Below are 22,922 nucleotides of genomic sequence, written 5' to 3'. Positions count from 1 at the left end.
TGGTGATGTTAGGTGAGAAATTTAAGGAAGAGGGTTGGGAGATTTTGAATGGGGGAAGATTTTTTTGAATTTGATAGAGGGTTTGTTGTGGGGGTTAGAGATGTTGAAAGATGATGGGGGGGGATGAGAAAGAATTGGGGGAGAGATTTGGAAGGAGGGGTGGGGGAAGGGGAAAAGGGGATTATTTGAAGGGATTATTAGTTGGGGGGTTGATATGGATTATGAGGTTTGTATTTGGAGTAGGAAGAGAAGGGAAAAGAATTTTGTATTTTTAAGTGAGGTAATGGTATGTTAGGTTGGTTGTTTGGAGATTTGTTTTTGGTGGAGGGGATGAATGGGAGGTTAGGATTTGATAAATTAGATGTTGGGAGTTGGAATATGGTTCAACTCCTGTGGATGAACAATGAAAAAGATATAGTAGACAAGGACAAAGTTTTTGAATGATAAGACTTGATTGGATAGAACATTTATCAAAATAGACTATACAGGAATCTTTTTAAATAAAATGTTTGTAAACAGGAGGAGGGAAAGTACATCTCTAGTACATAGATCAGCTATTTACAAATATAGATCTACGTCTTCCTCTTTCCAACATATTTACAGTTTTCGTCTCTCTACGAGAAGTGGGAAACAAAGTGAGGGGGATACTACGGATAAATTAAAAAATCAAGTAATTACTGGAAAGTCTATTCGTTTATTGCAACAGAATCAATATACTTTCCAAGTGGATTTGAAACTAACTAAAACTGGAATGAAAGATTGGATCGAACGATTTTTTGACGTCAAGGTGGAAGGTACAAATAGTAGTCGAATGACAAGTAAAAATGGGAAAAAAAAAAATAAATTGAATATTACTTACGTAAGCTATAAAAAGATGATTGTAAGACTAAAAAAGAATTATTTCATTCCATCATTTATGAGTCAGACTTAATTTTTGTTTTATTCCCACGATTCCCCCAGAAAGAAAGAAGTACGAAGTTGGGGAGGGGAGAAAAGTAAATCCTATTCAAGGAGGAAAAAGAGATATGGTTATGTGATCCTATAGGGACTATACCCCGAATGCCCGAAAGCAAGACATACCAGAAGAGGGAAGACATAAACCCTGTAAGAAATTAACTCGCGGCAAAATCTCTGGAAATGGGCGCAATAATAGGGGAGTAATAACAAGTAGACACAGGGGGGGTGCTCACAAGCGTCTATATCGCGAAATTGATTTTCGAAGGAACAAGTTGGATATCGTTGGAAGAGTAGGAAGTGTCGAATATGATCCCAATCGTAACGCCTTCATCTGTTTGATCAATTATGTAGATGGTGATAAGAGGTATATCTTACATCCAAAAGGAATGGGAATTGGAGACATCGTTTTATCCAGCCCAAACGCATCTATCTCAGCAGGAAATGCCTTACCTCTGAGCGCGGGGTGACTAGATGATTTACGTGTTCGGAAATTAATCGATTGGGTTGTAGAATAGACCCATAAACCCGGCACTACTTCGAAGTTGCCAAAAACTACTAAGTAAACTTGGTCGGGTAACCGACTCAGGACAACAGCATGTGCCATAATTTATTGATGGGCATAAATACATAAAATTGCAAGGGTAAAATAATATGGAAACGGATAAATAGTCTCAAAGTTGGGGCAGTAGGCAAAGATACTTTTTCTTTTCTACATATAAAATATAAACGGGAGTGTAGGAAGGAAAAAATTATTCGGGTTGATAGTCAGAGGCGATGCCGAAACTACAAGCGATAAATTTTGACATGCAGAACAAATGCGCAGAAACGCAATTATATGAGGTAAATGCCGAAGGGAAGGAATTTCCTAAGTTATTCCAGACATTGAGTAATGTTAACGCAAGTCATCGAAGTCATCAATTCTGTTACCAAATTATTGGTAGATGCTGAGAAAGCCAGATGCTGGCAGGAAGCCAAGGATGTGGTGAAAAGAACTAGAAATAAAATAACTGATACCCCACTTTGAACAACTATTGATTAAATAGACTTCTGTTTCTATTAACAATACGGTATCTGACTTTTTTCCTTTTACATCCGGAAAGCTGTATGCTCCGAAAGAAGCTTGTACAGTTTGGGAAGAGATCTTCCAGAATTGTCCCTAACTAGTGAAGGGACACCACAGTTAAGGAGATCTACTTCAACAAAAATGCCTTTAGGGACTATTATACATAATATAGAATTGAAATCCGGAAGAGGCGCATAATTAGTTAGATCAGCCGGCACCGTAGCCAAAGTAATTGCAAAGGAAGGTCGACTAGCTACACTGAGATTACCTTCCGGCGAAATTCGCTTAGTACCTAGAGATTGTCTAGCAAGTGTGGGTCGAGTTGGAAACGTAGATATCAGTAACAAGGGCTTAAAAAAAGCAGGGTCCAAAAGGTGGTTGGGAAGGAGACCCAAAGTTAGAGGTTCTGCCATGAATCCCGTGGATCATCCACATGGAGGGGGAGAAGGGAGAACCTCCATCGGCAGAAAGAAGCCATTAACCCCCTGGGGGCGAGTCACACTGGGTAAAAGAAGTCGAGGGAAAAAATGTATCAATCCTCTCATACTTCGTCGACGCAAAAGTTCTTGACCGAGAAGAAGCATTAGGAAAGGAGTAACTGTTCACGGCACGTTCATCAAAAAGAGGTCCCTTTGTTGCTAATCACTTAATAAGAGAAATTAGAAATCTCAATATACAGAAAAAAAGAAAATTGATTACGACTTGGTCTCGTGCTTCCGCGATAGTTCCTATTATGATCGGTCACACAATTGCCGTCCATAATGGCCGAGAGCATTTGCCTATTTACGTAACCGATCGAATGGTAGGTCATAAACTGGGGGAATTCGTACCCACCCGAAACTTTCGGGGACATGCCAAAAGCGATAAAGGATCTCGCCGATAATCTAATAATCTAATTAGGAAATTATATTTCATGGGAAACGTAATTAAATCGCAAGTTGGAGCGCAAGCTCTAGGGAAGAATGTCCGTGTGTCAGTTACCAAAATGCAACGTATTATCGATCGAATACGAAATTGCTCATATGAAGAAGCACTTGTATCACCCGAATTCATGCCCTATAGGGCATGTTACCCAGTATCACAGCTGGTTCTTTCCGCAGCTGCAAATGCAAGTAATAATCTTGGACTGAATAAATCCGATTTGTTTGTCAGTAAAGCTTGGGTAGATAACTCCAAATACCTCCGAAGATTTCGTCCACGAGCTCAGGGGCGCGGTTACCCCATAAAAAAACCCACGTGTAAAGTAACTATTCAATTGAGCTCAAAGTCTATTGAGAAGTGAATAAACAAGTGATCGCATATGAATGAAAACAAATTTAGTAGCAAGAAAGAGCTACAAGAGAATAATTTCCTATCAAGTTGAGGAGACACACATATGGGACGAAAGATTCATCCACTTGGTTTTCGACTCGGTGTAAGTTAGAAGCATTATTCTTATCGGTTCGCCCAGAAGAAGGATTATCCAAAGTTTCTTGAAGAGGATAGAAAGATACGCAATCTCGTCGAAAAATATATTCAAAAACATGTAAAAAGTGTTTCCAACTACGGCGGAGTTGGGCATATTGAAATCCAGCGAAAAACAGATCTTATTCAAATTAATATATATACTGGATTTCCTGATTTACTAATTGAGGAACAGAGTTTGGGAATTAGTCAAATGAAGCAGGATCTGAGAAACCTTTTAGGGCTCGAAAGTCAGAATCTCCGAGTAACATTAACTGGTGTTATCCAACCCTATGGAGAACCGAAGATTTTGGCAGAACATGTTGCCTCACAACTAAAAAATAGAGTACCTTTCCGACGAACTATGAAAAAAACCATTGAAATGGCTGGAAGAACCAACGGTGGGGGCATCAAGATACAAATAGCCGGACGTTTGAATGGTAGTGAAATGGCTCGCGTAGAATGGGCTAGAGAAGGTAGAGTTCCCCTACAAACGGTTGAAGCCAACATAAGTTACTGCTATCACCCGGCTCAGACAATTTATGGAGTTTTGGGTATAAAGACCTGGGTATTTCGGGATACTTAACAAATTTTATGCAAGGTAGAGAAAATACTATTTGATAGATCTCAATGCAAACCGGTTAGTTTCATCTTACTTCACCTTCAATTATTTTTATTCCAAGTTTTGAAATATCTTTGCTACGCTTAGTGGGCGACTCGTTGAAAATACAAATTTTTGCCCGTAAAATAAAAGACCTAATTGAAAGTGAAAGTTAAACCCTCCTTTTGTTGATCAGTATTCAATAAACAAGCCCTCAATGCAGGGGAAAATTAGAACTTCTTTCACCACAGAAACTTTCTTTCTCTTTCCATCCGTAGAAAATTTTTCTATGGAAAAGCCGGAATCAGGAAGCACTGTAATAGTATTTCACGGAAATTTGAGGAACTAAGATATCTCAAATTTTTTCCTCGCAACTAGTCGTATGGTTAATTGTCTAACTCTTAATATATTACGTAATGTAGCATGACTACAAAAAAGTCAGGGGAGAGCTTTGAGTCGACTAATACTGGGAACGCCGACTCAATAAAACTGAGATAGAATGTAGTACTACAGCTTCGTTGTCGAAAGAGAGAACCTAAACGTCTGCTCAAAAAGATTGAAACAACGAGGAAACTTCCGAATCTGATTCAACAGTGAATAGTGAGATCTGGTAGTTGGGATGGCGAGGGAAGCTGACAGTTTTTTCTTTGGATCTAACAAGAAAAAAAAAAGTAAAGCTCACTCTCGCCCGTAAATTTAGTGCTAAATTGTAATAAAATTGCTTCTCATAAACAGAAGTGTATGAATGAAAAACTGACGAAGCTCCGCGGGAACTACCAGTATATCGATTTACAATAAGTAAGAAGTGATGTTGCAGTTACGAGGAGCCGGTCGGAAGGAGACTTCCACATCCGGTTCTGTAGCAAAGATGAAAAAAAAAAATTTGTCAGCATCGATTGCAACCCCAGACGAACTAAATACCGTAAGCAACATAGGGGAAGATTGAGGGGAATATCCAGTCGCGGCAACGTAGTTTCATTTGGAAAATATGCTCTTCAAGCCCTTGAACCTGCTTGGATTACGGCTAGACAGATAGAAGCTGGTAGAAGGGCAATAACCCGCCATGCCCGTCGGGGTGGGAAACTTTGGATACGTATCTTTCCGGACAAACCGATCACTATGAGACCGGCCGAAACGCGTATGGGGTCAGGTAAAGGATCTCCAGAATATTGGGTATCCGTAATCAAACCCGGTCGAATAATTTATGAATTAGGTGGGGTGTCAAAAGAAGTAGCTGAGGCTGCCATGTTGATAGCCGCGCACAAGATGCCTATACAGACTCGATTAGTAACTTCGGAAAAATTGTGACCTTTCCATCTAAATCAGTGGGGGGAAGACAATAGGAGGATATTTCCGATGAATGCAACACACAATACCTGCAATTTATTTATGTAATCTATCAAAAAAAAAAAAATAATTAATCAATAACGTTTTTTCCAGCAAAATCTTACTTATTTTGGCAACGAAAGTAATGTCTTACGGGGAAGGGGAAATCGGCCATCTGTTCATGTAATTCTGCTAATTACGTCGGGGTCGTAGTTTCAATAAGTAAATATCTCCCCAATTTACGGAGGTCAAATATATCTATATTTTTCATCGGAATCTAGTAGAGTAATATGTCTGTCACTACGTAAGTATTATTAGCATAGCTCTATCTATCCGTATCTATAGAGATAGATACGGATAGATAGAGCTATGCTAATAAATACATATATAACTAATCTTACCATTTCTTCCTACTAACAAAATCACATGATTCAAATTCAAAGTTATTTAGATGTAGCAGATAATAGCGGAGCTCGCAAGTTGATGTGTATTCGGGTACTAGGAACCGGTAACCGCAAATACGCAGATATAGGTGATATTATTATCGCCGTAGTCAAGGAAGCCGTACCCAACATGTTTTTGAAAAGATCGGAAGTGGTTAGGGCAGTGGTAGTATGCACTCGTAGGGGGTTGAAGCGACGCAATGGAATGGTCCTTGAGTTCGACGACAACGCAGCCGTCATTATCAACCAGGAAGGAAATCCTAGAGGAACTAGGATTTTTGGTCCAGTAGCAAGGGAATTGAGGGAATGTAATTTTGCCAGAGTAGTCTCGTTAGCTCCCGAAGTGTTGTGATAACTAATGAAAAAAAAAAAGAAAGCTCGTTTCATTTCTTAGAACTCAAAGAAACTTCAATTCGTTTAAAAATTTGGGTTTGAAGAATTAATTGTCGAATAGTCCAATACATACACATATACAAATATACAGAAAAATCTATCTATATCTATTCTATCTATATCTATTTAGATAGATACAACTCAATAGGATAGCCAATGAAAATGAGTAGAAAGGAAAGAACCTTTTTTCCGCCTTGAATATCATTTAGATTTTGCCAAGAGGAAAGGCTGAAGATTTTAGGAATTACTAAAGTAAAAACAATTCTAATAATTACCGATTGATATTTCACGAATAATGATGCCATCTCTACCACAGTTACTTCAATCAGAAATGCGAATACGAAAAGAAAAGCTATGACTAGGATACCAGTTACTAAAATGACTAGAGGTATCGTGCAAATCTTACTGGAAGAAGGTTTTTTAAAAAGCGTCACGGAACACACAGAGGGGGGGAAAATCTTTATGGATGTTAAACTGAGATATTTTGGCAAAGAAAAAAAGCCTTACGTGGCAACTATTAGGTACATTAGCAAACCCGGTCTCAGAATCTATTGCGATCATATAAGAATCCCTAAGATCTTAGGGGGCATGGGAATTGCAATTTTATCAACGTCTTATGGACTCATTACAGATCGGGAAGCTAGGCGAAGAAAAACTGGGGGGGAAATTCTACGCCATATTTGGTAATTGAAAGGGAGAAACAGAAACAAAAGTTACTTATTTTCACCAGTTACGTTTTCAATGAAAAGAATTTTTTTGGAGAAACCTGTAATGTAAATAGGAGGTTTACTTATTACAAATGATGAAGAAACAGAATCTCATTGACATGGAAGGTACAGTTACAGAATCTTTACCCAATGCCACGTTTTGAGCGTGTTCGGATAATGGATGTCAAGTTTTGACTCATATATCGGGGAGGATGCGACGCAGTTATATAAGAATACTACCAGGAGATAGGGTAAGAGCTGAACTGAGTCCCTATGACCTTACCAAGGGACGCATCATCTACCGCCTTAGAAGTAGGCATACAAACAATAGTCAGTAGATTTCGGTATCAGTTTAGATTTTCGGCAGTTAACCAAACCACTTCTCTTACCAAATTTCCTATCTTGATTAGATCGAAGAAACATGTAGCAAACCTACAGGTAGATTTACCCAATTAATTCAAGGTTATAGATACGAAAATCCGTGCTTCCATTCGGAAAATATGTGAAAAATGTCGATTGATTCGTAGACGTAGACGAATCATGGTAATTTGTTGCAACTCAAAACATAAACAGAAACAAGGATAATAAATATTTATATCTGAAAAATAATATTAATTAAACAGAGCTTCCCAATAAAAATGATTAATCAATTATGTCAAATAAATCGAGAAAAATTCGTTCACGTGGGGGAAAACGCGGAGTTCAAAAAGGAGTCATTCATATACAGGCGAGTTTCAATAACACTATCATTACCGTCACAGACGTCCGGGGACAGGTAATTATTTGGTCTTCCGCCGGTGCCTGTGGATTTAAGGGAACACGCAAAAGCACGCCATTTGCTGCGCAAGCTGCGGCTGAGAATGCAATTAAAGCATCAGTGGATCGGGGTATGAAACAAGCAGAAGTTATGATGAGCGGGCCCGGACCGGGGAGAGATACCGCTTTGCGAGCTATTCGCAGAAGCGGCATAATCCTCAGTTTCATACGTGACGTGACTCCTATGCCGTATAATGGTTGTAGACCCCCCAGAAAGAGACGCGTCTAACTAGTGATTAGTCACATCAAAAGGAGGGGAAAAAAATTACGTATGCGCAAAAATGAGATGTCGACCTCTAAGCAGGCAATTCAGTGGAAATGCCTTGAATCCAAAATAGAAAGTAAGCGGCTTCATTATGGTCGTTTCCTTGTATCTCCCTTTAAAAGGGGTCAAGCCAGTACTGTAGGAATTGCCATGCGTAGAGCCTTGTCACAAGAGATTGAAGGAACAAGCATAACATGTGCAAGATTTTGCGGAGTCGTGCACGAGTATTCCACAATAACGGGTCTTCAAGAGACAATACATGATGCTTTAGTTAATCCGAAAGAGATTGTGCTTAGGGGCGATTCAAAAGAAGATATTCAAGAGGCATTTTCATCTGTAACAGGTCCTAAAGAAGTAACTGCGGGCGATCCATCATTACCACCTGGCGTCGAAGCAATTGACAATTCGCAATATATAGCTACCATTACCCAACCAATATCTCTAACTATTGAATTAGAAATTGAAAAAGATTGCGGATATCGTATAGAAAATCTAGCGAAATCCGGAAAGGGACAATTTCCCATCGATGCTGTATTTATGCCTGTCCGAAACGTGAATTATAGCATCCATCTATTTGGAAGTGGTAGAGCGACGCAGGAAATCTCATTCATTGAAATATGGACTAATGGCAGTCCGACACCACACGAAGCACTTAGGAAAGCTTCTGAAAAACTCATGGACTTGCCAACCACCTTCTTGTATGTAAGGGGCGGAGACGTATCTCTCTTCGAAAATGGCGAAGATTCTCTTGATTTGACGAAATCACCATCTTTACAACCTCAATTTGGTGATACGAATAATTTGGAAGAAAGGGTTTTAGAAAATAGGTTTATTGACCAATTGGAATTACCTGCCAGAGCTTTTAATTGTCTTAAAAGGGCCGAAATATACACAATTGCGGATTTGCTTAACTATAGCCGAGAAGATCTGTCAAAATTAAAGAATTTCGGTAGAAAATCTGTGGATCAAGTGTCCGAAGCGTTGTGGGACCGTTTTGCAAAAGAATTACCCGACAAAAAAATAGTTCTCAATCGGCGGAAGTAATAAAAGAAAAATACTATTTCCCTTATCAAACCAAATTTTATTTTACGTATTAGAAGTTTTGGAAGTCTATAATATACCATAAGCCACTAAGTGGCGACTAGTTGTGCCATAAGTAGAAACAAAACAGGTAGATCAGAGAAAACTAAGAAGTTAGGATCAATTTTTTGTTAGGTTACTTCGAAGTAAACAAATGAAAATTTATTATTTGAGAGAAAATATAATTTTTTTTTTGTTTTTCACCCGAAAACAGACGAGTCTAGGGAAATTTTGCTACAAAGCAAATAGTCCCTAGACTGGATCTAACTATTTATCTTATGTGTAAGAAACAGAGCGGAAGAGAGATACTGAAATAGACCCAAAGTTAGAGATCCCTCTATGGGTAAAGTTGCTCCGATGCCTGACCAGATGGCGGCCACGGTGCCAATTGCAAAGACTGTTGTGGCTACTGGGCGTCGAAACGGATTTTGGAATTTATTAACATTTTCAAGAAAAGGAACGGTCAATAAACCTGCAGGCACCGACGCCATCGGGAGAACACCTAGTAATTTATTTGGTACGGTACGAAGTATTTGAAATACGGGAAAAAAATACCACTCAGGTAATATTTCCAAAGGAGTTGCAAATGGATTTGCCGGTTCACCAACCATTGATGGTTCCAAAACAGCCAGCCCCACAGTACACGCAACAGTCCCTAAGATTACTACAGGAAATATATATGAAAGATCATTTGGCCAAGCAGGTTCTCCATAGTAATTATGTCCCATGCCTTTAGCTAATTTTGCCCGCAAAACAGGATCGTTCAAGTCAGGTTTTTTTGTTATTGGGATGGACTCCTCACTCCCCCGTAAGAATCGAACGTGCGAATTTCTTCCCATACGGCTCGAGCATATACCTCACTGCCCCATTCCGTAATACAACAAGAGAATAGACGCAAAAAGTATTTTGCAGTGTGGCCTTTCATCCGACTCAGCTCAATACCTTAACTAGAAACGAAGCTTCGCAGATTATCTTGTATCCTATAGTTGCGTAACGTATTGTTTTATTTTTGACTTACGCGAAATACTCTGCAGTTGCAACCCTATAGAATTTCAACTCGTTACTACTTTAGCCATCCATTTCTTTAGATCGTTTCTTTACCCCGACGGCGGATATTGTTGCGGAAAATTGGTAGCCGATACAAAAGAAATGTATGTATCGTCTTAGAAGCCGTATATACAAAATTTTGGCGTAGTCCCAGGTCCGGATGTAGAGATAGATTTAGGATTTGACGAGGCCTTCAAAAATCTTCGGTTCGGTCATGGAAAAAGTTCTCCAAACAACTCTCCGAATTCTAGAGAGATGCTTCCACACCCAAGTTTCAAATCTTGATTCCGAAGAAAAGTTGGGGAGAGACGTAGTGGCAGTATCTAACTTGATATCTGCATAGCCTACATATTTATTTTCGCGACGAGTCACACACTCCCATAATCCAATTGTTTTTTCTCTTCCTACTCGATGTCCCGACCGTATTATCCCGGTAGTTTGGGACGACAATTCAATCCGCGAAGTGACTTATTATCTGTAAGTACTTGCGGCAACGGAACATCAATTTACTTAGGAAATGAAAAAGAGGGGGTCCTTTTGATGTGATGTATTTTCTTTGGACTTATTTATTGTGAAAAAAAAGATATTACAAGGGACCCGAAATGCCTTGTTTACGAATCGTTAGAAAATGCATCGGCATAAAAACGGCAGTAAGAAGCGGCAAGACAAAGGTGTGTAAACTGTAGAAACGAGTTAATGTGGATTGTCCAACACTCACACTTCCCCGTAACGATTCTACTAATGAAGATCCTATAAAGGGAATGGCTTCGGGTACACCTGTCACGATTTTAACGGCCCAGTAACCAATCTGATCCCAGGGTAAGGAATATCCAGTTACGCCGAAAGAAACGGTTAATACAGCTAAAATCACTCCAGTAACCCAAGTCAATTCACGAGGTTTTTTGAATCCCCCAGTTAGATAAACACGAAATACATGCAGAATCATCACAGGTACCATCATACTTGCTGACCAACGGTGAACAGAACGAATAAGCCAGCCAAAATTTACCTCAGTCATTGTATATTGAACAGAAGAAAAAGCTTCCGTAACAGTTGGACGGTAATAAAAGGTCATAGCAAAACCGGTAGCTATTTGAACTAAAAAGCAGGTTAACGTGATTCCTCCCAAGCAGTAAAATATGTTCACATGTGGAGGGACGTATTTACTAGTAATATCATCCGCAATTGCCTGAATTTCGAGGCGCTCTTCAAACCAGTCATATACCTTAGCAGGATAGGTAAGCCTATGTAGCTCCCTCTTTGTAAACTGCACATGAAGATTTGTCTTCATACAGCTTAGGCGAGAATGGATTCTTAGAGCCGTTCCCTCTCTCGAGTAAGGTGTCCTTTGCCGGTACTTCGCCATTTGTTTTGTAAAGAAGGGGGCGACGGCGGAGATCCAAAAACCTCGAAACTAAATCCCGCCTCAATCTCATGTTAGCCTGTACTCCCTAGAAACCGGTAGTGTTAGCGTCTTGAGAAATCTTTTTACCTTATCAATGTATCTATCCCCAAAAATTGGTGGAGAACAAGTGTAATACATACATGGATAGATCTTATCTCGTTTTAATCTGATTGGTTGAATAATCACGAAACCTTAGATTTTCACTATATATCGACAAGATACCCTATTTATTTGATTGGTGGCTGAGAAGACCCGCTGGGCATCAAATCCTCTACCAGTGTTTCGTAATTACACGAGCCTGTAAATGTCCTGCATATTTGTATCTCTCTCCCCCAACCCAATGTGAGAAGGAACCGGTTGAGAGCAATTTCATGGATAATTTCTCGATTGGGCGTCGAGTCAGTAATATTAGGTAGCAACTTTGTCACGAAACTTAAACAGTAAATTGGTGTAAATTAATCCTAGTTTAAAATTTCTAATACAAATTTCTCGCGTTTCGGGTAATAATCATTAATCGGCTACCCGGCCAGACATCAGTGGTAAAAAAAAAACTAGTAGTCGAAGAAATGAAAGAAAAAAAAAATTCTTATTTATTGAATCGGATTAATTGCGGCGAATCACACACCCATATTGCTAAAAGATCTGAAATAGGAGAGGAAAAAAATTACGCGATTCAACTACCTCTTCGATTTTCGATGTCTCTTACCAAGTCCCCAGCTGTTGTTTTTGCAGCTGCGGGGCTTGGGTCGGTCCTTTTTACCAGCTAATTGCAATACCGTCCAACAAGACGGAGGAGTTATAAATTTCCAAAATAGTAACTAGAAATATGGCGAATAGAGCCATGAAAAATCCCATCAAGGGAGTAGTTCCCCAACCAGGAGCAACTTTCCCATATTCCGAATTGAGCGGTTTCAAAACCATCCCTAAAAAACTTATTTTGGGTTTCCCTTTAGGAGTTTCATCAAGAACTTTCGTAGCCATAGACCCTGCTCAACTGGTTGAAATTTGCTGACTTTGTATAATAGTATACCGAGTGGTAATTAAAATCTATTGGGTCATATGGCAACGGAAACCGCAACTTTGGTCACTACTTTTTTATCCCGTTCACTTGTTAGCTTTACCGGTTACGCCTTATATACCGCTTTTGGTAAACCGTCCAAAGAACTAAGAGATCCTTTCGAAGAACATGAAGATTAATTGGAGACCTTCCTCTCCATAAATTGGAGAAGAAGGTCTCCAATTAATCTTATTTTCCTTGTCTCGACAATTTCGTTGATAAGACAGAAATGTGTGTCTATTTTCTAGGTTGAGGCAAAGGAATCTTTTGTTTATTTACCTCTGTTAGGCACCTTAGGAGGTTCTCGAAAAAAAATTGCGAAAAAAATTATACCTGAAGTGGCTACCAGCAAAAATGTGTAAACCAGTGCTTCCATGGGTTAGGGAATAAATTGGTGTTTTTAAAAAATCTCTCTCGTACTAATTAGTAGGTATCACTCCAGTAGAATTTCATTTCATCAGCTTGAATCCGAAGTGGTTAAACCTATTCAATTAAAGTAATTAATTGAATCTTGAAAAAGAAATATTTTTCGATCCAATTTTTCTTTGATCCGGCCAAGTAACTGGTATAGAGAAAGAGGAATTCCCTAATTATCGAGTTCGACGGGATCTGTAAGAAGAAATCCTCTAAACGGCTTGTTTTTTGGTACTTGGGTCTCCTAACTTCTGAAATGCACCAAATTCAACTTGGGCGTCCAAATCGGGGTCGATGCCGGCAAAAACGTCTCTAAACAAAGTTCTTGCGCCATGCCAAATGTGGCCAAAGAAAAAAATGAGAGCAAATGTGGTGTGACCGAAAGTGAACCAACCCCGTGGACTACTTCTGAATACACCATCCGATTTTAAAGTCGCACGATCAAATTCAAAGATTTCGCCCAATTGAGCACGCCTAGCATATTTCTTTACTGTGGCAGGGTCACTAAAGCTGGCGCCATCTAATTCGCCACCGAAAAAGTCTACGGTTACACCCACTTGCTCAACACTGTATTTTGATTCCGCTCGTCTGAATGGTACATCAGCTCTTACGACACCTTCTCCATCTACCAAGACGACCGGAAATGTTTCAAAGAAGGTTGGCATACGGCGTACAAACAGCTCACGTCCTTCCCTATCCTTGAAAAGGGCATGACCTAACCAACCGACAGCTATGCCATCTCCGTTGTCCATTGCACCCGCCCTAAACAATCCACCCTTCGCAGGATTGTTGCCAATGTAATCATAAAAAGCCAATTTTTCCGGAATCTTTGACCAAACTTGGGATAAGCTGAGATTTTCAGCTTCGCCTAATCGTATTCGTCTTTCTATCTCTTGTTGAAAATATCCTTGATCCCATTGGTAGCGGGTAGGGCCAAACAATTCAATCGGAGTGGCGGCGGATCCGTACCACATGGTTCCAGAAACTACGAAGGCGGCAAAAAAGACGGCGGCAATACTGCTAGATAATACGGTTTCAACGTTTCCCATGCGTAAAGCTTTGTACAACCTCTGGGGAGGGCGGACACTTAGATGGAACAATCCGGCGAGTATACCTAACACTCCTGCTGCTATATGATGCGACGCTATTCCGCCTGGAATGAATGGATCGAAGCCCTCAGCCCCCCAAGCCGGGTCTACGGGTTCCACTTTTCCAGTTAATCCGTATGGATCTGAGATCCAAATGCCGGGACCAAATAAACCAGTTACGTGAAACGCCCCAAATGAAAAACAAAGTACTCCTGAAAGAAATAGGTGAATTCCAAATATCTTAGGTAAATCCAGGGATGGTTTTCCCGTACGATCGTCACGAAATAGATCCAGGTCCCAATATACCCAGTGCCATATAGCAGCTAGAAACAGCAAGCCAGATAGTATGATATGAGCTGCGGCTACGCCTTCGTAACTCCAGATACCCGCGTCTGTTGAGGTATCTCCTGTGATAATCCAACCCCCCCAAGATTTTGATACCCCAATGCGAGTCATAAAGGGAATGACAAACATACCCTGCCTCCACATTGGATCGAGAACGGGGTCAGATGGATCAAAAACCGCTAATTCATATGAAGCCATCGAGCCCGCCCAGCCGGAGACCAAAGCTGTATGCATCAGATGTACGGAAATTAGACGACCGGGGTCGTTTAATACGACGGTGTGAACGCGATACCAAGGCAAACCCGTGAAAAACCCCTTTCTTGAATATTGGAGACAACTGATCACTGCGTAACTTTCTTGCAATATAATATAGGGTTACATCCTAGGGAAATGAGAGAGAGGTTGCCGTACAAAACACTTAAAAAAAAAAAGATATTCTGGCTCGTAGTTAGAGCGACAGAGTGGGAGGGAAACGAACAATGTTTTTAATCTTCGACGAGAAACCTAATTTTTATTTGTTTTGCCTATTTGATTGTACCAAATATGTAGCTGCATCGGGACAAGCCAGCAACTCCCCCCCCGGATAGGGATGGAGGCGTGAATATTTTAGCATTTTCATTCCCCATGTAACAACGTAAGGATTGGTCCCATCAGGATTAGATAATATCTGCCAGAATTGGAGATCTAACGACCCATGCCGTAAAACGTGTTACAATGTGAAATAACTTAATAATTATCGACCCAACTCCTACTTACGCCCACAATTCAGAGGTAACTCCAAGACGTTTTGATAATTTCTATATGCCAATTGGTGTTCCAAAAGTGCCCTTTCGTCTACCCGGGGAAGAGGATGCAGTTTGGGTTGACGTATAGTCCAACTTGTCGGGTATGTCGAGGCCGGTGGAACCGTCTCCACCATTTTTTTGCCAATTGACTTGTACCTACCATGCTGAAATCAAATATTCCACCAGTAATCAAATGGATGGAAAAAAAAAAAGAATCTGCCAATTGAAGTGTTAGCTGTCGGAATCTATGGCTAGTTGAAATGAACAAGTCGTTTAGGCCCCGGTCACTTGATCCCAAAGATCGATCGTGCCAAAGATACGTGCGAAACAATAGCGGAACAAAAAAATTATTTATCTATTTGAACATTGAACAGGTTTTTTTTTTTTTTTTTTGAACCTATGAGATGTGAAAATAGATGAAATGGAGGGAGAGAAAAACTACTTGTTCCATATGTACGAGTAGTGATCAAGATTTATCCCCTTCGGGGTAGTAAATGAACCTAAGGATTCCTTGTATTAGAAGGAAGGCCTCAATGTCGGACAGAAATGAATTGGTGCGGGGGGGAAGAATTTGGCACAATCGGTGCACCAACTGCCAGTTGCAACGTAGTTCAAGATGTTCAAAACAAACGGGCCAGACAAACTTGAACGAAAAAGCGAGATTGCCCCAATTGGGCAGGATTGAAAACTTGGTGTAGAAAAAATCCATCCTTTCCCGCGCCTCCACCCTGCTCCTATTTCCTCTTGCGGAAGCCATTAGAGCCGTATGTTTCCAACAATACCTACACGGTTCCGGGGGGGGGGAACCTATCCCGATCAACCGGCTTTATCGAGAAAGGCTTCTTTTCCTAGGTCAACAAGTCGATGACGAAATTGCCAATCAACTTATTGGTATCATGATGTATCTAAATAGCGAAGATCAGGCCAAAGATATGTATTCGTATGTAAATTCCCCCGGCGGGGCAGTATTAGCCGGAATATCTGTTTACGACGCGATGCAATTTGTTGTACCAGATGTACATACTATTTGCATGGGACTCGCCGCTTCAATGGGATCTTCTATTTCGGCTGGAGGAGAGATTACCAGACGTATAGCACTGCCCCACGCTTGGCGCCAATGATTTGTCTAAATTAATATTTTGCCTTCGCTCGATTGAGGTAACAATAGCATGGCAACCAGTACTTAGTGATTTTCTCCACACCACACATATTTAGTTAAAATTAAAATAGCGAAGTACTGAAAAGATAAACGGAATCAAGGAAATCTTTTTAACTCGTGTTAGATTTGCCATAGATTAAATTCAATATATCTTAGCGTCATAAGTCATATAAGATATATGGTGTATCAAAATCCTAACTTTTTTTTTTCTTCTCCTTCCAGTAAAAAACAGAATTTGGGATTCGAACAGTGTTGATTCCTTCGTCCATCGGGGGTATACATAGCAAACTTCGGGATTGCAAAGGCAATTAAGTGACGGAGCCATCGTAGTACTCCATAGGGAAGGATGGTGAAATACAACAATGCCATTTCATACATGTAGTATGGAAAGAGTGAGGGAGGGACCGACAACGAAGTAAGCAAAGGCCTGCAAAAGAACGATTAATTCCTAAATAGAAATCAATATAGTTATAGATTTCTATTTATTTACTTATAAATTTATCAAAGTAGGCAAACTTCGTTGGCTTTAAACTGCAGTTGTATGAGGTAGCCGTATGCAGAATATCTGCTTGTACAGTTAGACTTAATCAGAGTCACCTAATCAGGGTGATGATTCATCAACCCGCTAGTTCATATTATGACGGACAGGCTGGAGAATGTGTCATGGAAGCGGAGGAAGCGTCGAAACTACGTGATTGTATAACCAAAGTTTATGCCCAAAGAACTGGCAAACCTTTGTGGTTAATTTCCGAGGACATGGAAAGAGATGTATTTTTGTCAGCGGAAGAAGCCCAGGATTACGGTGTTGCGGATCTAGTAGCGGTGGAAAATGTTTCACGCTGAAGATTCATTGAAAAAAAAAATTACCCGAAATTCAATTTTTTTTTTCTTCGCAGTTTCATGTATTTTAAGTTAATGATTCACCCCTTTAGAAGCAGATAGAAACAGATTTGCAAAGTTATTTCTGATAGGTCGGAAATATAAAGGTCTTATTGGGTGTGAAAATGCGTCAAATTTTACCAATTGGTTGAGAATCTTTCAAACCGGATCAATCTTCTGCGTTTTCAAGCATGCCGACAAACCAACAACTTATTAGGAAGGCGAGGCAACGGCTGGAGAGTGGGACGAAATCCCCCGCTCTTCGTGGGTGCCCCCAACGGCGGGGAGTGTGTACTAGGGTGTATGTGTGACTTGTTTGGATCGAGAACCTAAACTATTTGGAGATCAATGCTGCAGGATAATCTACCAGATGAAGTGGTAAAAAATTCATAATCCACCTGTTTCGATGGGAAATAGCAATTCGTGGTTGAAATCGGTGCGAACCCGATCTTTTCAATTTGGGAAGGTGGAGGTAAATCGGTAATAATAAAAATTTAGTTATCAAACGAAGTCGGGCTGGGCTGGTGGTATCAACTTTCACACCTACTTTGCCAATTACACCTCGGCGGCAACAACTAGGGTCAGCCATTCTGCTAACCCCCGGATAAAATATCGCAACTATACATATGATTTCCTTTATCAACTAAGAAATCTGATTCAAAAAGCGTCAAGAAGCTGAGTGAAATATTGGGGATCGTGCGGCCCACCAACAGTAGTTCCACTTATCCGATCTCGGAACAAGTCTATACTCCGGTATATAGGGGGGATCCAACTGCCAAGACAAATTGACCACGGAAACATCGGAATCTGTAACATTTTTGGTACAACGTATGCCTTTTAGCCTAGTAGGCGGGAAGGTGAGTATCGGAGTACTTGCGGAAAGGAAAGCCGGAGTAGCAAAAGCCATTGGAATATCTAATTCTCACATGAGGTAAGAATAAAAAGAGGAAAAAGGTATTGCAACTTACTTACACCCCTCGGCAGAACATGAGGCAACTAGTTTGAAGGATACATGGTATGTGGCGTTGAAACCCTTAACAAGCAAAGTAGAAATCTGCGGTTGGGGTTTCAAAAACTTCAATGAGTTATTTGAGTAATTATGCTTTGAAGATACGGAGTTTATCACTCCCAAAATTGACATCTCTAGTTACGGATGTTGAAGTAAAACTATTTAAAGAAATGGAAGAACTAGAAAATCAATAGATTATTTTTTTTTTATTGAAAATCTGAGATTTTTGTGAGGCTATACGTATAACGACTAGAGTAAAACGAGGATCTGTGGCTCGGAAGTATCGCAAAAACATTCTCGATTTTGTGTCCGGTTTTCGGGGGGCTCATTCAAAATTGTTTAGAACGGCAAACCAGCGAAGGGGTAGGTCTTTAGCTTATGCTTATGTAGATAAAAATAATAGCAAAAGAGCCTTTCGCCGTCTCTGGATTGCTCGGATTAATGCAGCAGCGCGGAGAGATGGAATTACCCACAGTTCGGTAATTCATAGTTTGTACAAAAATCGGATTGCCTTGAATCGCAAGACACTTGCTCAAATCGCTACTCCAGATGCCTACTGTTTTTCTATGATCATAGAAAAAGTTAGCAAAATAAAAATTTGATGATCCGCGGCGGTAAAGTTACGCCTCTCTAAGTCTCATTTAGACAGAAGAGAGGCGAATAAACCAAATTCCAAATTGAGTTACGTATTTCTCGTAGTAAAAAAAAAGGGGGGGGGGGGCGGAAGGACAGACTACCTCGTAGATATCGATCGGTTTGACTCAACAAAACTCAAAACTACCTTGAATTGCATCTGTTTCGCGGTAAATGCTCATTTGATAAGTTAAAGAATCTGCTAGAGATTAATTTATTCTATTTAATAATCTAACTTTCGTTATTTGAAAAGGGCAGCAAGGCCAAGATGCGGGCTCTTTTTATTGCCGTAGCTATCAAACGTTGCTGCTTCGAGGTCAATCTATTCATTCGTCTTGATAATATTTTGCCTTGCTCACTCACGAATCGACGAAGTAGACTCGTATTCTTGTAATCAATAGTTTCATCAGAACGAATGGACGGAGAACGCCTACGGGAAGAGTGTCTAGATTTATTCATGATATTTCTTTGTAACTACCGATATTTACTTATGTTGGATATCAATTCCCTCCGAACCAATTGCAATTTTTTTTTTTTTTTTTTACTTCTTCGACTCTTTGTGCAAGGTATGCTTGTGACAATGGAAGCAATACTTCTCTGACTCCAGCCGAGCGGGTGTGTTACGACGATTTTTACGTGTAGTGTATCGGCAAAGACCCGCGGATTTTCCACTGGTTTTTCTCTGAATACAACTTGTACATTCCAAAGCAATAGTTACCCTTGCATCTTTAGTATTGGCCATGGAATCAGATGTACTCTAATTTAATTAGTTTCCCCAAAAAGAGGGGGTGAGGGTCGCATGTAGATCCATAGCAATAGAAACGAACTACTTACGAAGTTTCGACCTATGAAGTAAATAGATTAAACACTCCCATCACTAAATTGAGTCATTATTACGTGTATGACGAACCATAGAGTTCTCACTTCGTATGGTTCCTACACGGCTCCTTTGGTTTAGTTAATAACAATAAGTTAGGGAAATGGAAATAATAAAGCATCCGGAAAGAATCGATTTGTTTCTATTAATAAACCAGCCAGTAAGCCAAACCATATTGTAGCTACAACAGGGGCTGTGGAAAGATATATTTTTACATGTTGCATTGGAATCCTCCTTCTTATCAATTTTTTATTTCCCTACCTACTTGCCTTTATCCTCACCAGCTTTACTACTTAAAATCTAACTATATCTAAATCAAATTCTCACATTTACTTGAAAGAAGAATAAAGTTTTTTCCAGTACCCGACTCCAGAATACTAAGTCGAGAAGTGGTGTAGAGAATGAAAAGTGGGAATTAAAATAAAGAGAGGGCAGGGATTAGCAGCTTCCCAAAAAATGCATTCCTACTTCGACGGTAGCCAGTATTCGTGGGAAAAGATTATAATCAATTGGATCGAATAACAAGCAAGGGGTTGATGGTATCAAGTACAACCAAAAGGGATGTAACGCAGCTCGGTAGCGTGTTTGTTTTGGGTACAAAATGTCGCAGGTTCAAATCCCGTCATCCCTATCTCCTATACGTGGAACAACTGGCAGGGGTGACAGTTGTTGCCCCACTTACTTGATCTCTACCTCCTTTCTCCCTACAAAAAAAAAAAGGGAAGTCAACACTTTTTTCTTCCCTTCACGCTGGGGAGGAAAGATGCTGCAACTCCCACTTCCTTCATAGGTCAAAGTAACCCCTTCCAGAAAGAGGCGCCTTTAGTTCAGTACGGTAGAACGCGGGTCTCCAAAACCCGATGTCGTAGGTTCGAATCCTGCAGGGCGTGCCTACTGCTAGGGATTGCTTAAGCGATACGCCCCAAAATTGAAGTGGACGTAGAACTAAAGATTATCGTTGTAGAAGCGATCTTCCACATCTGCTAATTGTTTTTGAAATACGGACAGAAAATACTCGAAAGGAATAGTGGTGGGAGGGGGGGGGGGCTTTCGCCATATATATTTTTAATTCATTTACCTTCCCAATCCCAAAATATCCCTTTTGTTTAGGACGATATCTAACTAGATATTCATCGAATATCTAATTGATCGCCCCGTCGGTATTGAAGGTATGCAGTTACAAATAATCCAGCTAGGGTTATTGGAATCGAACCTAACACAATTCCAGAGAGTAATGCTTCAACCATTTCAATTTGTAAACATTTGATACAAACAAATACTTACCAAAATACCTTACACATTAACTAGTAATTGATTGTTGGTAGGTGCGACGGATTAGTAATCGATATGTGTTAAAGACCCTTTCTAGTTTTGATCTCCTCTTATCTTCGAGAAGTAGTAATGATGTAATGAGTTGCAGAATCTGAATTTTGTTCAATCCAACAAATAGAGCTAGGGTAAAAGTTAATGCGAGCATCAGAAAAGCAAAGTAGCTTAGTGAAGTGAACATATATCTGAATACAAGATTGTCTAGCAGATGGGTTAGTATATAACTTTCTTGGGTAGTTTATCATCCCGAGTCCCCAAATCAAAGTTGTTTACTTAAATCTTAAATATGGTACGTTATATCTAATCAAGTGTATGTCTGGGAGATTAAAATTTTTCAATTTTGCAGATTCGGGGAAATCATACTTCGAATTCATCCTCCACGAGGCCGATAGCTACGTAGTTGAGGAATCAGTCTTCGCCATTTCTTTGGACTATTCCTCAAATTTTTTAATTGTGGGTCCAATGTGCGTAGAAAAAGGTAATGCCTTGCTTGCCCGATTATGCGCGGGCAGGGGACCTTACGGGGCAGTACAATCAGGAAAGATTGCTGCTAATGTTTACAGGTTTACTGCATCGCTTGGAAGCCGGGCCCTATAGTCCCATCCGTATTGTTTACGTGTTAGATGAACGACGATAGGTAAAAACGAAGATTTTACCAGTATTAGATCAGATGTTGATCTTGTAACGGGTAACCTTGCCGCATTGTACGTGAAATAGCTATACTGACCCAGCATATTTTGAGTATACCTCGGGTATAATAGTGACAACCTAATTTATAGGAGTTCCCGTTCCCTCAAAGGGTTTTGTTTTTGCCGGTGCATCTCGCATCTCTTCCCTCGACCCCTTTGACCTCCTTTCCTCCATTCGGGAAACAACCGAAGTCTTTTTGATATTACAAGATAGATAGATACGGAGTTAAACATGTCTGGGAATACAGGAGAGCGCCCTTCGCCGACATCATCACTAGTATTCGATACTGGGTCATTCACAGCATTACTATACCCTCCCCGTTTATCGCAGGCTGGCTGTCTGTAAGTACAGGTTTAGCTTACGACGTTTCTGGAAGCCCCCGGCCAAACGAATATTTTTCGGAGAGCCGACAAGAAGTTCCTCTAATAACTGGTCGCTTCGACTCGCTAGAACAAGTTGATGCATTCACAAAATCCTTTTAGGAGAAACCAACGGCTTTAGATAAAACTTATCCAATTTTCACTGTTAGATGGTTGGCTGTCCATGGATTAGCTGTACCTACGGTTTTCTCCCCAGGGTCTATATCAGCTACGCAATTCATTCAGAGATAGTTTTTGGCGAGCCCTGAATATACGACACAACCAAATCCAAATAAGCAGAGCGTGGAGCCGAATCGTACAAGCCTTTATCGGGGACTATTGCTGATTTTCGTACTTGCCGTTCCTTCTTCCAACTATTTCTTTAATTAGAATTTAGACAAAATTGTCTGGAAAAGATCGAGATCCCAATTATTTGTGACCGTTCATGTCTGGAGTCGCGGCCGGTTAACAGCTATAAAGAGAAGGAACGGGAAGGAGGCGTGGTGGCAGATGACAAATACCACTGGAAGGGTTCCCTTGCGGTTGGTAGGTACTGTAGCCGGTACACTTGTGATAGGTTTGCCGGGTGTATTTTTTTACGGAGCTTATTCGGGGTTAGGATCATCTCTCTAGAAAAAATTTGTGGAGGTGTAAGTCAGTAAGTAGTCAACACCTACCTTTTCCCTGCTTCAACTGTGAATTAAGTAGGAAAGTTGTACCAAATTCCAATTTCACAAACAAAGTTTCCGGTT

The 22,922-nt window shown here is 40.3% G+C and overlaps 1 non-coding gene and 1 pseudogene across 1 annotated transcript; both read left to right on the top strand.

The window, feature by feature from the left end:
* Nucleotides 1-20,608: 20,608 nt before the first annotated feature.
* On the top strand, nucleotides 20,609-20,682 carry TRNAW-CCA (transfer RNA tryptophan (anticodon CCA)). Its single transcript has one exon. It is a non-coding gene; the product is annotated as a tRNA-Trp (tRNA).
* Nucleotides 20,683-21,162: 480 nt separating this feature from the next.
* Nucleotides 21,163-22,679, top strand: LOC147417210 (uncharacterized; annotated as a pseudogene).
* Nucleotides 22,680-22,922: the final 243 nt, after the last annotated feature.

The sequence above is a fragment of the Adiantum capillus-veneris genome, unplaced genomic scaffold (genome assembly GCF_014529385.1).
Source record: "Adiantum capillus-veneris isolate H3 unplaced genomic scaffold, ASM1452938v2 Hic_scaffold_325, whole genome shotgun sequence".
Classification (NCBI taxonomy): Eukaryota; Viridiplantae; Streptophyta; class Polypodiopsida; order Polypodiales; family Pteridaceae; genus Adiantum; species Adiantum capillus-veneris.
The sequence above is the reverse complement of the archived record's forward strand: the minus strand, read 5'-3'. Positions and strand labels throughout refer to the sequence as shown.